General features: G+C 43.0%; 1 long non-coding RNA gene across 1 annotated transcript; it reads left to right on the top strand.

Moving 5' to 3' along the window:
• Nucleotides 1-629: 629 nt before the first annotated feature.
• On the top strand, nt 630-4,710 carry LOC142574245 (uncharacterized). Its single transcript, XR_012826469.1, has 3 exons — nt 630-987; nt 2,797-2,855; nt 4,441-4,710. It is a non-coding gene; the product is annotated as an uncharacterized LOC142574245 (long non-coding RNA).
• The last annotated feature ends 4,924 nt before the right edge of the window (nt 4,711-9,634 follow it).

Here is a 9,634-nt window from a genome sequence, read left to right on the forward strand (position 1 = left end):
ATGGCATTTTGGGCTACACAGCAAACAAGGCGACGGCTACGTCGCATCGGAAGCGTCACCAAGGCAGTTGTTACACGTCAAACGGCGCTAGTGCGCTGAGGAGTGGTGCCACATGTTTGAGGCATCGCTCCTCGGTGGTGCGCGAGATAGGACCGAAAAAAAACCGTTGGAATTTATAGCATGAAATGTACTGTCCTTTCCACTCCTATTACCGCATGCACGACGGCGTGGCATGCACACGCAAGCAGGGCAGGGACGCGTATGTTTGTGCGCGCAAGGCGCATGCCAGCAGTGAGATGCAGAACACTGTTATGGCTCGGCTGCAGAGACGATTGAGTGGAGCATGATGGTGCGCGCTCATGGCTTTCTTGGGTTGGCTGCCGCAAGCACTATGCCATTTCGCAACACTGGAGAGCTTCTAAACTTCTACGCGCGAGCCGAGCATGCACGTCGATATCATGACGGCATGACGACGGCGACGCCAACGACTATAGCGCAAGGTCTCTGAAGATTATTCTAAGTATCGCAATAAAATGTTAATTGCAGGTTCGCGCAGTAACGCAGAAATATCGGGGGGAGCAGTTGCGCGCAGCAAGGGAGTTAGTGGACGCCGAGACAAACAATGATGATGCACCAACAAGTCCAAACAACTGCAGAATGGACAAACAGAATGAAATAACCTCGGCTATCAACACATTGAACAAGAAGCCGGAACGGGGAAGTGTCAGGCTCCAGTGGAAACTAATCTGAAGCCTGGGTCATCTTAAGATAAGCTACATTGCACACAATGCAATGGTTGCACCCGGAGATTAGGTACACGGGCACGCACTGTGCATAGGGCAGGTTTCGTTGAGTATATAAGAGAATGCTGCAGCCACCGCATCATTGTCACTGAATACATCGACTGAACAACACCAGCGATGAAGTACCAGGTGGCGTTAGCCCTTTTCGTCACAGCCTGCGCAAGCCTTGTAGCATCTTCCACAGGTATGAGTAAACCGTTTAAATGAGTCGTTGCATTCACACTCGTAATGTACAAGTTCGCCCGTGCATATGACCACACGAGGCTCAGTTTTACTGACGAATAATATCGCATATTCATGTTGTGCTTATACTGAATGTGTGCATAATTTCGCAACATTCATTCGGCAATTCGATATCTAGCTCACTGCCTTTGCATATTGGCGCCTAACACTCTTCTTAATTCGCTTCTAATTGAGCGGAATCTTTCATTCGGGAGAATGAATTTTGTTTTTGGGTCTCTTCCTGCCCTTATTTCTTATGATCAAATGTCGTACTAATTTTTTCTGACGGTTGTTCTCTTTGAAATTAGAAGAAACGAAATTACAAGGAAACCAGAACCTACCACGCTGATATTTTATTTTCGCGTTTGCCTTGAATTCATGCATTATTAACTGAAATGTTTGAGTGCAATTAGCTTAGGCCAGCTTTCTTCTTACTTCTTTAAAGAGCGGCCGCTGCAGACATTTCTTGGTTCTTGCTGTTAGCCTCAATTTTATTTAAGTATGTATGATTTATGCGTCGAACATTTCATCACATAAAATGAAAGTGTGCATGTGGCTTAGAAAAGTACGGCGATTGAAACCCGCGAAAAAAACCTCCGTTATGTCATAAGACATCAAACTAGAAATAAACAGGCAATGTTCTTGAAGAGGGAGAGCTAGGAGGTTTAACTTGCGAGACCTCTACTCGGCTGCTCTTCTCAAAAACAAAATTTGCCATACTCTCCGCAGTATAGCTTTGAAACTTTCACGACCTTAAGATTTCTTATTCCCGTATGTATAATATTTTACTTCATCATAACAAACACGTTGGCTCCCAGTCGTTGCTGTTGTGAGAAAAAAGCAAATGAAAAGTAGACATTCCTAACGAGCATTGATAGAATTGAAACTAGCAAAGAGGCGACAATTCGTCAAGATCACTTAGGTTTTTATTTCAGGGCAGCGCCAGAAACAGAAAGAAAGACGAGAAAGCAAATATTGGGATATACTAGCATATGAAATTCTAGCGTGAAAACTAAAAAAAATAATTTCATATCATATCTTCATTATACCAAATCACCGTTACAATGTTGATAAGGTATAAAGATTTAAGTCAGGGAATATATTCCCCAACGTAAATTGTTATAAGAAGTAAAGAAATACACCACTGTAGTCAGCTATTACTTTACTGCAAATTTTCGAATCTGATTATTTGAGTCTGATTCCAGTGGCGCACTTCCTGCTGAAATAGTTCTTTAAATATGTTTTCAAATGCTTCTTGCACGCGATATGGCCGCTTTTCTAGCGTGCGTATATTCCAGTATCCTTAACAGTGAAACCAGAGATGCCATTTCTCGGTCCTTATACAGGCCTACAACAATGAATAGCTCAGCTCGGAACGTTCTCTAAGCAATGTTGCAGACTTTGATCAAGCGCACAATTCGGCTTGCTGAAAAACCACTGACGCTTTTATAGCTCGTCGTGCGTACTTTCTGCAACAGTCATCAACCTCGAGATTAGTGTGAATAAAGAAAATGAAGCAGCGTGACCTAAAAGAAATCACGAAGGCAGTGTTTCTACTCAACCTCGCGTTATAGAATGGACCACTCAAAATCAGCGCCTTGCTCAAGCAAAGTTGCCAGAGTAAGCTCGTTTCATTTTCGCTACGGTAATCGGCAAAATTCAACTGAAGCCATATTCTCTAGCGGAAACGCATTGGTAAACATGGCAGTACACTGCCAGGGTTCTATTCGGCTAACGAAGTGACTGCGTTTATGCTTTTGTTTGGTTTCAGGTCAAGCAGATGAAGACGGGGTCTACGGGAAGTGTCGCCGAGCATTTCTGCTGCCACCGGTAATAGGCGAAATTTCGGAGAGCAAGAACAATCGAGAGATCCATTTCATCCTATGTCTAGAAATGCTAATGCTAACCGCCTAGATTCTTCTAGTTGCATAGTCTTGTCCTGTAAGATGCAAGCTATAAAATAAGGAGTGTTCGAGCATTAATATTAGTGAATGATCGAACACGAATGTTCGAGTGCAACGACCTCCGAATACCGAACAAAATTTTCAATGTTTTCAAACTTCTTGCTCAAATTTAAACATGAAATTTGCGCGCAGTCTGTCTAGTAGAAAAATGAGATTGATACACATTTTAGACACATATGTAATATCATTCTCAACTATACGGCCGGAGAACGGTTGACATTGTACCTAAAAGAAAAGCTGCTTTCTGTTATGTGAAACACTATGGAAACACCAGTAATGAAACACGGAAAAAGGCTTTTACCGAAGAGGCACGCAGAATGTTTCTTGAAGGATACAATTGCGTCGTTACAGCACCCCACCTTGTATGAAAGTGATGTAAGCATGATCAATTTGTCACGATAGGAAATCTAAAGAAACAAGTACACAAAACGAATGACTCTGTAGGCTACCTAGAAGCAAGATAGTCTTACGGGATAAATGAGAGACAAATATGAAGCTGAAGCTGTCTGCTCTATATGTTGGAGAAGAAAATTAATACTTGGGTGGCTGCAAAAAAAATAACAAAAGTTAGGAATAATTGTGCTTATGGTACTCTCTCCCTTGACACTCTAATGCGTGTTTTTCTCCCTTATATTCAAAATGGGCCTATATTTGGACATTTCGAATAACGTAATTGATAACCGCATTCTTTAAGCTCGAGGTTTGAGGCACATTGTCCTTTTCCGACGGCTATATATAATGTTTTTTTTTTCACTGTTTTCATTCAATTTGTTCTTGGACATCGATGTGCTAGATTTAAGGCACCAAGGCTGTTATCTCTACCTTAATTCAGCCTGCTGAAAATCAATGCAGGTGGCAGCGGAATTGAATAGAAATTGACCAAATACGTTCGGTTAGGGCGTTACTTGTGCTGGTTGAATAAGCGCGAGCAAAAGGGTGGAGTACTATCTATTACAGGACACTTTATTTGTCTTTCGATTTTCAATACATTACCGGAGCTCCGGAGCGTCAAGTTGGTGAATGATTTGCGCAAGTTAATGACAATAATCATCACATATTGCACATGATGAAAGCAATGGAGATGAATTATTATATTGCTCTAAATTTAGGCACCCTGAATGGGCTAACATAAGCGACCACATTTCTGTTGTTATGCGTACCAGAAATGTTGCAAGACCTCCAATGTGTCGCCAATATTTCCAACAGCAATACACACTGACATACAGACAATGTTCTTGCCAAATACACAATTTTTTTATATCTACCTAATTGGACCATTGCAAACATTCACCAAGAATCTGTGTTGGCCATGTGTTACGTAGATTCTGACGGTTCTTGTCTTGTTTTCTTTTTGTAATGAGAGTTAACCCATTCGCAATAGGTGAACCGCGATTTAAATGACATAAAACATATCAGTCGTGCTTAAATTTTTCTTTTTTTCGCGCGCACAGTGGCAGTCGTCCTACAGAGTAATGTGCACATATATGTGCAGAGGTTGGCCAATACGGTATGAGAACGAGCCCGACGGAATTCCATGCGGGGTGAGTTATAACATTAGCTTGAAGTAATTACTGCTACAGAAAGAAGTTGATCATGAGCAATTTAGTGTCTGGGCCCTCCCCACAGTATGCATGCATACTGAAAAAGTTTGCGCGGAGACGCGAGGACATTGCCGAGAAAAGAGAGGGACGAGCGCTACATTGGTAGCGCGTTGTCCTCGTTTCCCCGCGCAAACTTTTTCAGTACGTATTTCAACCAACTAGCCCACCTGTCTGTTCTACTATGCATGTTGTTCTTGGCGCAAAGTACGGAGCATGAAGAAACTTACACACAGAAGCGCCAACAAAATCTGCTTATTAGCAGACCCAGCTACACAATGACGAAAATTTCCACGCACGTACAGTGAAGACATAGCGGCACGTAGAAACGCATCTAGAGTATCGGGAAATTATATATGCATGTCTGCATTTGCTTGGAGTTTCCCTGCTAGAATCGACAGATGGCAGTTTTATCGCTCAATGGGCCGTTTGGCTCTTTCGCAAAAAATATAGGTGTAACTTACGTTACTTAGTGAATCTCGTTTTACACTCATCAAGAGCTAACCACAGTGAGGTAGTTGGCTACAATCCAAGCCGCGTTAATTTAAATAAATGTTCACTGTTTCCCTCAGCCATCTTTTACTGGAACGACTTACCAACAGCTCTGTGTTTTGCAATAATGTTTTATTTCAACACACATGTATAATGTAATAATTTAAAACTACAGATTTCTGTTCATGATTGCTCTTGTTTTATCTTTGTATCCACTGCTGCAAGGGCCGTCAAAGCCTGCAGTATGTTCATTAAAAGTAAAAATATTAAATGTGTTTGTCTCGCCTAGGCACCGAGCAACACCTCCACGTTCTCTAGGCACATAGCCTTATCAGAAATATCTGTATAACCTGCAAAAACCACCTTGTATATTAGAAAGTGCCTTGGTATGCTAGTAATCTGAACCAAAAGTTCTCGTTGAAGATGATAGCGTGGCACATTCCATTTCCAGCACCGGATAAATTCTAAAGAAGTATTTTCGTTATTGAAGAGTCGCACATACCTAGTGACCCAAGTCAGCTTCCCACCCCTACTCGGCACTTGGTTGCGCGAGAACTCACGTGTGACAAGCAGCGCCTGCACGCCTGCATACGCGGACAAACACTCCTTCCACCCGCCACGCATCACAATTCGGCTACACAAGCACGCACGTCATTTCCGTGAGCGCGTGGGCTCCCCTTCCCTGGTACAAGTCCAACCACCATCGAGCCACGGACCTACCACGAAAACGGCCGAAAGAAACAAAGAAAGCTGTTCCCTTTATAACAAAGCCAAGTAAAACTTGCATGCACACTATCACCAATGGTCTGCTTTCATGTTTTGTATACAACAGGCTCTTTGGCGCCCCAATCTAGAAGAATTACGACTCGTCATAAAACGAGAATCAGTCCACCCTCTTGCAGACCAACAGCGCAAAAGATACAATGTTTTCCAAAAGCTTTGCGCACCGACCCTTCTCGCTCGTCAGTCTCATTACGATTCCGTTCCGAGACTAATCAATCTATGTGCCAGTGTGTGTACCGAAGATGGCACGAAGCTTTTGCTAAATGAGTTAGTTTGGCGTCGCTGATTTCACTAGCGTTATTGTGTATTTCTTCGTCATTGATCCCTTTGTACTTTGTGTGACGACGCCCTCTCGCACTTGAATTCTCAGTGGGCTTCTGTGTTTCTGGTTTTTCTTGTACCATGTTGAGACGATATTTATATACTTATGAGTCTTGTGCACATCACTGTATTCATCACTGCGCTAGCGGAAACTTCCTTTGCGGATTTTTTTTTTCTATTTCATGCAGGCGCTAGCAGCATTAGTCAAAACACACGTCTGCAGTGGTGGAAAATGTGTGGGCGCTCCATCCGTGGAAAACACGACAAGTTGGGAATATTACGTCACGACTTTGCCGCCAACAGTTACCGAAGCGCAAGCGGCAACCGAGGACCCATACACCTCTGAGAACACCACTATTTCTCGTTATAATACGACCGTAGAGGAACATTAACCTTATATGTCCGCAGGAGACTCTCCATCTCTATGCAATTCCTGAACCATGCAGGGTAACTTTATCTGCACAGGGTTGGACGTAACAACGCCCCTGTGATAAAAATTACCGAAAGCTTCAACTATAACTGCCTTCATAGATAAAGCAGTAATAAATATGGTTTGATCAGACAAGAATTGGTGGATAAAATATTTGCCCATTGTCATCATATTTTCGCTCACGATACATGCCTCAAATAACCTTGCGGATATCGATTTTATTGAAATAAAGTTTAGTTTTGCGAATGCCTTGTATAGCGGCCATTTCGTTGTACTTGAACATTACACCTTAGTTCAGTTTTCCCACCGCCATCAGTAACGGATCTCTTTTATCGATGAGGCCCCAAGCGTGCGCATAGAGCAGTTTACCTATCTACCCAATCCACCGCAATATGCGTGGTCAGAGGTAAAACATGCTTTGCTGTAAATAATACTATCTTGTGCAGAACGCATAACGCCAAGCCAGACGAATAAATCGCATATACGAGAGGTGAGAGCGCATGACGTCACGTTGAAACATGCGCTCAAGGAATTGTGTAGTGTCACGTGCAAAAACCCCAATTTTATTATGAGGCCCGCCGTAGTGGGACTCCGCATTTACTTGACCAGCAGCGCATCCTTAACGTGCTCCGAATGCACAGGACTCGAGCGTTCTTGCACCTCGTCCCCGTTGAAATGCGGCCACCGTGGCCGTAATTTGATTGCGCGACTTCGTGCTCAGCAGCGCAACATCATAGCAGTTAAACCAGCGCGGCTGGTGTAAACATGCGCTCAAAACACAACCAGCTGTGGGGCATAAGCTACCCCGACGACCACGGCGTAAGAACATCCGGTGCCGTAACTGAACAACGTGTCACGTTAAATATATCGCGAAGGCGTTTTATTAAAGTAAATCACGTATATTCAACGAAAATGTTGGAAACCGTATCTGAAGCGGAGCTTTTGTAAAGCGCTTGTTTAAATGCTACAAATTTGAGCGTTTCATTGCTGCATCCTCTGTGTAAACTGCCGTGCGCATGTTTTCTCGCGTACCCGTGCCATTACAAATCTCATACAGGCATGTGTTCCTTTGCTTCTTTTTATTTAAGTGTACTGGTCACTTCTTGGTCAGTCCTCGTTTGCTAATGTGTGCCGCAGCATGGAGACAAAAAACAATGTACACGGGGCGATCATCTGAAATATCTAGCGGGCATTGGCATGTCGTGAAAAGCCGCTTCTTGGCCACCAAGCGTTGCGCGTATTTGCCATAGTATGAAATCACCATCATAGTCAACTTATGAACATGCTTCTAGGCAGCTCCTTGTTTGTGGGTATGTGCCATGGTACGGGAAAGACAATCGTCAACACGCTGCAACCATTCCAAAGTGGTAGCGTGCATTCGCGTGATGTATCTATGGGTGCGGCTGTGGCATATTTTAAAAGCGTCCTTTGGTTAATATCTTACAGGAATACGGAAGCGTTACAGTCTGCACAAGAGTGATCAATCGTTACAGCATGTGGGCCCTAATGGCTGTTTGTAGATGACAGCACAAAACAGCCCTTGGCTGCCTATAACGTAAAGCTATTCCAAACTTTCGATTTCAATTCTGGAATCAGCTTTCAGCTATTTAGGAAAACATTTTTTGAAGCACCGCCACTTTGCCTGTCAGGCGACGTCGCGAATACCGCGATAGGTCCCCGTCTGATATGACGTGTACACAATGATTAAGCATCTTTGGACGGAACCCAAAAAATAGTTATTTCCGATTCGACGCCTTTTAGCCGTTAATGCTCGGCTGTAAGTCAAAGGTTTTCGTGCTCCGCCCCCTTCACCTGCCTGTCACGCGACGTCACAAGAGTGCGAAAACTCACCGCGTTAAAATGACGTGTGCGTGTAAAAGATCAATTAATATTTCGGCATCTTAAGACATCTTATTGAAAGATACTACGCACATTCTACTAGCATGTTGGAAAGTGTATCTGATGAAGTGCTTTTGTAAAGCAATTGTTGAAGTGCTACCACATTGCTCATTTCATTCCTGCATCCTCTGCGTAAGGGAAACTGCCGCGTTCATGTTCACTCACGTACCCGTGCTACGCTATCTTACAAATCTCATACTGGTATGTTTTCCTTTGCTTATTCTTATTTAAGTGTAGTGGCCTGTTCTTCGGCAGCCCTCGGTTGCGGTTATGTGCCGTAGCATGGCGGCAAAAACCATTATGTACACACGGCGATCATCTGAAATATCTAGCTGGCGTTAGCATGACGCGAAAACGCGTTACTTGGCCAACCCCTATTGTGGGTATGTGCCATAGCATCAAATCATCATCATAGGCAACTTCTGGACGTTTGTCTCTGCCACTCCTTTGTAGGTATGTGCCATGGTTCGGCAACTATAATCAATCAATATGCGGCAATAACTGCAAAGTGCTAGAGTGTATTGGCATGATATATGTATAGGTGAGGATGTGGCCTATTTTAAAAGTGTCCTTTGATAAATGTCCTAGAGCAATACGGAAGCCCTACTGTCTACAAAACAGTGATCAATTGCTTCAGCATGTGGACACAAATGCCGTTTGTCGAATACGGGACGAACAGTCACCATATTCTCGCACTTTTCTCGCACCATATTTTGAAAAGAAGGGTTCCCGAATCTAAGGTAAAGAAAATATTCTATACCAAATTTAGATATAATGCCTTACACAATTGGCTTCTTACCTTGTAAAAATAACTGTGCCCCACAATATGACATGTTCATGGTACTTCGTCTACATAGCATTTGGCGTATCGTAACTATTATTATTATTATTTATTATTTAACAATACTGTAGGCCTTTGCACAGGCCCAAACAGGAAGTGGATTGTATAATATACACACACGAGCATGGGAAAAACAGGAAATATAATATTCTTGTAGTTATTGTGGATCTATATAACACCACTACTCAGCACATTGCAATATTTACATTTGAAATGCAATCACACGTGCACTAGTGTCCAGTCAATCAACCAACGCATTACCTTTAAACTATGCGCTCAAC

This window comes from Dermacentor variabilis, chromosome 3, assembly GCF_050947875.1.
Source record: "Dermacentor variabilis isolate Ectoservices chromosome 3, ASM5094787v1, whole genome shotgun sequence".
In the NCBI taxonomy this organism is placed as follows: Eukaryota; Metazoa; Arthropoda; class Arachnida; order Ixodida; family Ixodidae; genus Dermacentor; species Dermacentor variabilis.